The sequence below is a fragment of the Penaeus japonicus genome, unplaced genomic scaffold (assembly GCF_977035675.1).
Source record: "Penaeus japonicus unplaced genomic scaffold, GWHDUDI00000001_assembly GWHDUDI00000023, whole genome shotgun sequence".
NCBI lineage: Eukaryota > Metazoa > Arthropoda > Malacostraca > Decapoda > Penaeidae > Penaeus > Penaeus japonicus.
This window is the reverse complement of record NW_028234425.1, coordinates 5,479,357-5,486,856: the sequence shown is the minus strand read 5'-3', so window position 1 is coordinate 5,486,856 and position 7,500 is coordinate 5,479,357. Positions and strand designations below refer to the sequence as shown.

Sequence of the window (7,500 nt, the reverse complement as noted above, 5' to 3'; positions counted from 1 at the left end):
TCGCTGAGAGGAAGCCATTTAGATCGGGGGGAAAATTAGGACAAGATCAAAAAAATTCAAATTTCTAACACACTGAAAATACCAAAGGCTTCGATACTAAACTGGCGTTTTATATATAATATATATTCTTTCTTTCTTTCTTTCCTTTATAGTTTCTTTTCTCTTTTCTTTATTAACAGGTCGACATTTCTAGCTACTTTTTCTGAGACACATTTCCTTATACGATTATTCAACAAATCATCAACATCATCATTTCAGAAGATATAGATAATCACTTGATGGAAAGCACAGTAGACAATATATATATATAATTATATATAATTTCCTTTCTAGTGGCAAATCTTGTAATTAATTCCTTTTCGGCGAGTGAGGGGACTGGTTATATTCACAGCAACACGGGGACGAGAGGGGAGTCGAGCAGTGAGGGGAAAACTCTAAGGTGAGGACTCACTACAGCACAGGTATAACAACTCGGGGGGACAGCATCACACACACACTGTCTAGGCAACACCACACAACACCAGTTTTCACACCGCGCGGAGTTTGGGGGAGAGAGATGAGAGAGAGGGGAGGCAGTGAGAGGAGCTCGTCTTAAAACACTCTGGCTCACAAGACATCGAATAAGGCCCAAAGATTTCCGTTGGTATAAGGCTCGGCAGGTCGTTGAAGCAAATGGTTGGCGCCGTCGAGGTTTCCACGGAAAGCGTCTCGTCCCTTTCGCTCTTAAGTTTTGGGGGGCAGCGTGAGGGGGGAGAGAGAGGGGGGGATTGATCCGCAGGAGCGAGAACAACCTGGCACCCTTGGCGTCGCGATGCCCACTGATGTTGTGGTCCGGGCCGGTGGGCGTGGGGGTGTGCGGGTGCGATGGGCCTAGTTAGCGTGCGGGTCTGCTGCCATTGATCTCACTGCGGTACGGCGGCCGAGCGACTCCCAGCCTCTCGCGACACTGCCACCAGCCACTGGTCGGCCGCGCCTCCAAGCCCCGCCCCTCGACCAATCACAGGCCGCCTTTGCATCGGGGACACACCCCTTCCACCTGACCTCACACCCACCTGGTGCTCTGCCCACACGAACTCGCCAGGTCACCGACGCCGACACACTGCCACAATTCTTCGCCGACTTTTTATCGAGGGCGTTTGGCTCCGGTCGAACTCGAGGACAGGTTCAAGGTTGGCAATTTTTATCATACATTGGAGACGCGATTATCTTTTATTTATCCTTTTCTCCTATTCTTATTGCGAGGGAAGACGGTGGCTCTCTCTCTCTCTTTATCTTTATAAGTCCGAAGAGTTGTTTTTTTTAATTCCCTTTTTTTCCCCCCTCAGCTTTCTATATACTCGGTGACTGAAGACTTCAGCACAGGATACTTGTTCTTACTTGTTCGAGCACACCACTGACCCAATTACGGGAGAGGTAAGAGTAGGAGGGCCTTGGGGGTGTGGTAGGGGGGGGGTTAAAGGGGAGGGGGCCAGTCAGTTACGAGAGATGGCGATTTGGGAATTGGACATATATTTTTTTCCTTACCGAGAGACAACTTTCAACGTGCCGCACTCTCATTGGCTATTCATTGAATTCAGTATCTTATGTGCTTCCCGAGTACAGCCTCTTAACCATCGCGATCTAATCACACCTGTAATATTTAGAAGGACAAGATGCCAGCACTGCGGCCTTGTATTCCCACAAGATAACGCACGGGATATTCGTGACCAGATGTACTATAAAGTCCAAAGAATTCCTGATTATTCCTTTTTTTTAACCCCTAGTTTTTCTCTCTTTCTCTCTCTCTCTCTCTCTGTTTATAATTTCTTCGTCTTTAAAGGAACAATAATCAGTTCGACGGTATCCAGCTGTCTTCCCGACGGTGTAACGAAGCTCGGCAACTCCGGCTTTGAGGCACTTCACAGAGTTTGCGATGGATGAAACGGTCTTCTTCCCATCCCTCTTTCCGACGGGATCAGAGGGGGGGGGGTCGGGGGGAAGGGGGGGTCAACTGTATATCGAGGTAAAGATACTAGGATCGCCGGGCTTATTTCTCCCGTTCTAGAGTTTGGCACACTTTGTTGAGGGAGAACAATGGAGAGTGAACGGTGAACACTAGCGGTGGACAGTAATTAAGGCAGGGAGGAGGAGAGAATCACAACGATTGGTGAATACTGTACGACACTTTCGCGCGGCCGTACGATACTCGCGACGCCGCTTTCGCACAGCAAGGATACGATACTCTCAGACGATTTTGCAACACCGCACGCACAAAACACACGGTCTACTCCCGATACTGCTCACAGCACGGAACGGCCCCCTCGATACGCTCCGCCACCAACTAGCTCCACAGCAGACGCGAGCAGAGTCGGACAAGAGCTGTGGGTGTTCCGGGAGCAGAAGCAGACAGACGAACAGACACACACACACGAGCGCAAATACGAACGAACGCGACTAAGGTTCCAGGTTTTCTCTCTCTCTCTCTCTCTCTCTCTCTCTCTCTCTCTCTCTCTCTCTCTCTCTCTCTCTCTCTCTCTCTCTCTCTCTCTCTCTCTCTCTCTCTCTCTCTCTCTCTCTCTCTCTCTCTTTCTCTCTCCTTCTCTCTCTCTCGTGCCTCTTCTGCTCTGGGCTCGACCGGGAGACTCAGCTAGTCCTCGTCCGCGTCGTTGTATAGAGGGGGGCCCGGCAGCACGTTCAGCTTGGCACACCACATGGGGGGGTGTCCGAAAGGAGGAAGAGGGCGAAGGAGTTTTGTAGTTGTAGGAATAACAGAAAAAGGAGGAGGAGGAGGAGGAAAAAGAGGAAGCTAGAGATAGAGGTTCCAGCACCCTGGGTTAGGCAGCCTTCGGAAAAGATTCCTGCGGGAGAGGGGAGGGGAGCTTCGAGAGGGTGGGGAAGGGGGGAGGAACAGAGGGGTGGGGTTGTCAGCTGCTCCTTTGACCTTAGATGTTTTTATTTATTATTGTTGTTATTGTTCTCGTTTTCTCTTCTGGTCAGCAACGCCTTCCTCCTGACGTGCGGACGGACGGCGGCGTGGCTCGGCCCGGAGAGCGCGCTGGACTGACACGCCGCTGTCTGCCTCGCTCTGCTGGTGCTGCTTCTGCCACAGGAGCCGCGGAGGCACTGAGAGCGGTCGGGCTAAGAGGGGAGACACCATGCGCCCCCCTCCCCCCCTCTCCCTCCATCCCTCCCCTCGCTCCGTCTCTCTCGCTCCCTCTCCCCTTCCGTCCGTCCCCCGCTCCCGCCCCTGTCTCCTTCATGGCCCTTCCCCAATCTCCGGCGGGCCCCCTCCTCCTCCTCCCCCCTACCCCCCAGCCTTCCCCTGGCCCGGCCCCCTGGTACATCCCGGGTGTGAGGGGAGAGGAAGGGCGATAGAGAGGGAGGGCCGGATTGGAGGGGAGGGGAAGAGGGGAGCAGAGGGGTGAGGAGTAGGTGGAGGAGGAGGAGGAGGAGGAGGAGGAGAGGAAGAGCAAGGGGAGGAGTAATAGGAGGAGGGGGAGTAGTATGAGGGGAAGGAGGAGGGGTAGGGGGGTCTTCCCAATTTGACGCAGGCACCTTCGGCCCTGCTCCTGCTCCTGCTGCTGCTAGTTCCCCTTGTCTCTCCCCTCTACACGAGACCCCTCTGTCGCGCTCTACCTTGCGATCGGTTCTGCGAGGGGGAAAAAAAGAGGGAAAGGGGGATGCTAGTGATGATTTGGTGGGGGAGGGATGTCATGATCCCCCTCCCCTCCCCCTCCCTCCCTTCTTACTCCTCTCCCTCACACATGCACACAGATATTCATACACACGCTCACATACACACATACACGTATTCTGACATCACGAGTCGCTAGTACGCCACCCTTAGCCTTTGTCATGCGTTCATCTTTAATTCCTGTCGTGTGCTATCTCCGCTTTCTCGCTCTCCTTGTTTGTTTCTCGGTTTTGGTTTTGCTTATCTGTGTCCTTATTTTCGAAATGGGGGCTCTTATTTTTTCATCTTGTTTCTCTCTTTCTTTATCTTCTTCCTTCATTCGCTCTCGCTCTCTCTCTTTCTCTCCTCTCATTTCTCTCCTCTCTCTCTTTCTCCCTCCTCTCCTCTCTCTCTTTCTCCCTCCTCTCCTCTCTCTCTTTCTCTTCTCTCCTCTCTCTCTCTCTCTTTCTCTTCTCTCCTCTCTCTCTCTCTCTCTCTCTCTTCTCTCCTCTCTCTCTCTCTCTCTCTCTCTCTCTCTCTCTCTCTCTCTCCTCTCTCTCTCTCTTCTCTCTCCTCTCTCTCCTCTCTCCTCCTGTCTCTCTCTCTCTCTCTCTCTCTCTCTCTCTCTCTCTCTCTCTCTCTCTCTCTCTCTCTCTCTCTCTCTCTCTCTCTCTCTCTCTCTCTCTCTCTCTCTCTTTCTCTCGCTCTCCCCTCTCTCTCTCTCACTCTCTCTTCCTTTCTATTTCTCTCTCTCTCTCTCTCTCTCCTTCTCTTTCTCTCCCTCTCTCTCTCTCTCTCTCTCTCTCTCTCTCTCTCTCTCCTCTTTCTCTCCCTCTCTCTCTCTCTCTCTCTCTCTCTCTCTCTCTCTCTCTCTCTCTCTCTCTCTCTCTCTCCCTCTCTCTCTTTCACTCTGCTCTCTTTCTATCACTTTCCCTTTGTTCTCTGTCTACCCCATTTTTATTATTTTTCACAAACACACACACACAAACACACACACAAACACACATAGAAGCACATCCGCACACCCGCATAAATCATAAATCATATGCGGTATTGCAATGACCTAACAGATGAAAACGTGCATTTAATATCAACACGTTAATACTGATGTAAAAATTATGGTCCAATTAAAACTCCAATGATATTTGATAAATAATTTACTGAAAAATGCATTTCCGTAAAATTATGGTGATATTATTTCTGAAATCCATTTGAATGTCGTTTTTGTGTCATATCAGAGCATATCATTTTCATAATATTTTATTCATACTATTGTCGTCTACTGTAAGGTAATCAGTGCATTCATTATCATTAACAGACACTATAAGAGCAAAGTTTGAAATTTTGTAATAGACAGTATATGTGTAGTCTATTATTATCTACATAGTTTTCAATGGTATTATATCACTATTTTTTTAAACGTCACTTTCACTAGTTTAATTTTTCTTATTCACTACCACTATTTCTATTACTATGGTTACTGAAAAATTGTTGTCTCTACCTTTTTATTTTCGTTTATGTAGAAAGAAAATCACTACCGTTTACTATATTCTTAAATTCTTGTCAGTTAGTATCATCATCATTTTCCTCACTTTCATAATCATCAGACACTTTCGCCTTTGCTTTTGGAATTTATTTTTTCCTTTAATTCTAATCACCAAAATCACATTCATCAACATTTTTACTGTCACTCATGCTACGGACCACTATTCATGCTTATCAATAGTATTTTTACTAGAAACCTGTTTTCCTCTCACTTTGAATATCATGTTCATATCACTATCATGAATGTTTACAATTTTTGATAACGGATTCTACTATATGGACACACACACACACACAGACACAGACACACACAGACAGACAAACACACACACAGACACACACACCCACACACACACACAGACACACACACACACGCACCCCCCCCCCCCCCCACACACACAGCCACACACACACACACACACACACACACACACACACACACACACACACAGACACACACACACACAGACACACACACACACACACACACACACACACACACACACACACACACACACACACACTACATTCCATTTGCATTATCCTCTTTCATCATGATTATCCTTATCTCAATATATAATCTGTTCACTATCACCATCACTATTTTTATCACTACTCTTCATAACCATTGATATTATTTCTTATTGCAATAAAATAAATTTTCCCCTCACACCATAACCGTTATTATCACCATCACTATCATATTTACATTTTTTTAAAAATCATAAGTACATGTTTTCTTCATTAGAACAATAACTATCCTCATCACCATTACTATCACTATCAGCATCACCACTACTATCTCAATCACTATCGCTAAAAGTGTCAGTTACTACCACGAGCACTGTCACTGTCATTGTCGTTATCACTATCACTATCCCTGTCACTACCACTCTCCCTATCACTATCAATATCCCTATCCCTATCCTTATCCTTATCCCTATCCTTATCCTTATCCTTATCCTTATCCTTATCCTTATCCTTATCCCTGTCCCTGTCCCTGTCCCTGTCCCTGTCCCTGTCCCTGTCCCTGTCCCTGTCCCTATCCCTATCCCTATCTTTATCCCTATCCCTATCCTTACCCCTACCCCTACCCCTACCCCTACCCCTACCCCTACCCCTACCCCTACCCCTACCCCTACCCCTACCCCTACCCCTACCCCTACCCTTACCCTTATCCCTATCCCTATCCCTACCCCTACCCCTACCCCTACCCCTACCCCCTACCCTTATCCCCAACCCCCATCCTCACCACCATCCCCACTTTCCCAGTATCCCCATCACAATCCTTCTTTCTCTCTCCGTCCATCCACAGGGTCGTTTTCAAGATCGATATCAAAGCGCTCTAATGTACATTCTTGTCGTGATGCAATCGTCCCCTGCCATTGATTTTGTCGTTCTGTGCAATCTTGCAGGTCGATTATTCGGATTCATATTTGATTGCACGATCGATCGGTTGAGATAAGAGAGATATAGGGTGGGTTGATGGGTAGATAGTAGGTAGATATGAGAGGGGGTGGGTGGAGGGTGGGGAGGGGGGGTGGGGAGAGAGGTAGGTGGGGGTAAAGGGGGTGGATGAGGGAGAGAGGGGGAGTGGGGGAGAGAGGGGGGGTGGGGTGAAAACGGAGGAGGTGGATAGATAGTTAGAGATAGATAGATAGTTAGATGGATGGATGGATCAGCAGAAGATATAAACGATCGATAGATAGATATAGATAGATAGATGGGTCGGCAGATAGAGATTAATAGATAGGATAAAAGACAGATAAACAAACAGACTGACAGACAGATAAGCAGTTAAATAGATAGATAGATAGATATATAGAAAGACAGATAGATACAGAAATAAATCAAAAGATACATGGGGAAGGGAGAGACTGAAAAAAAGATAGATAGATAAATAAATATATACATAGACACAAATAAACTGATAGATAGATAACTTGATATATAGATAGATAGATAGATAACCTGACAGACTTACCTTCTAATAAATCATTCACCCCTCCCCCCTCCCCCCTTCCCCCCTAACGAAAAATACTACAACTGAAATGAGAGTCAAACGAAGTCTCGAATTTTGCAACGGAATTGCACTGTGCATGCAACAAGAGCACAATACAACACATCATGCAGAAAAATATAGAACGATACAGAACAAAAAATAATGATGAATGAAACAAAACCGAATGGACAAACGGGAAAGAGAACAATACTGAACGAATACAGTAATGAAAGCTATGATACTTGCTTGAACAACGATAATAAAGATAATCGTATTTGTAATGATGATAAGGATAGATATG

The 7,500-nt window shown here is 47.0% G+C and overlaps 1 protein-coding gene across 1 annotated transcript in view; it reads right to left on the bottom strand.

The window, feature by feature from the left end:
* Positions 1-2,764, bottom strand: part of LOC122261813 (innexin shaking-B) — a 3,954-nt gene extending 1,190 nt beyond the window's left edge. The window contains exon 1 of the mRNA XM_086550091.1: positions 1-2,764. This exon is cut by the window's left edge and continues 1,190 nt beyond it. The gene's annotated coding sequence lies outside the window, so the exon portion shown is untranslated.
* Between the last annotated feature and the right edge of the window lie 4,736 nt (positions 2,765-7,500).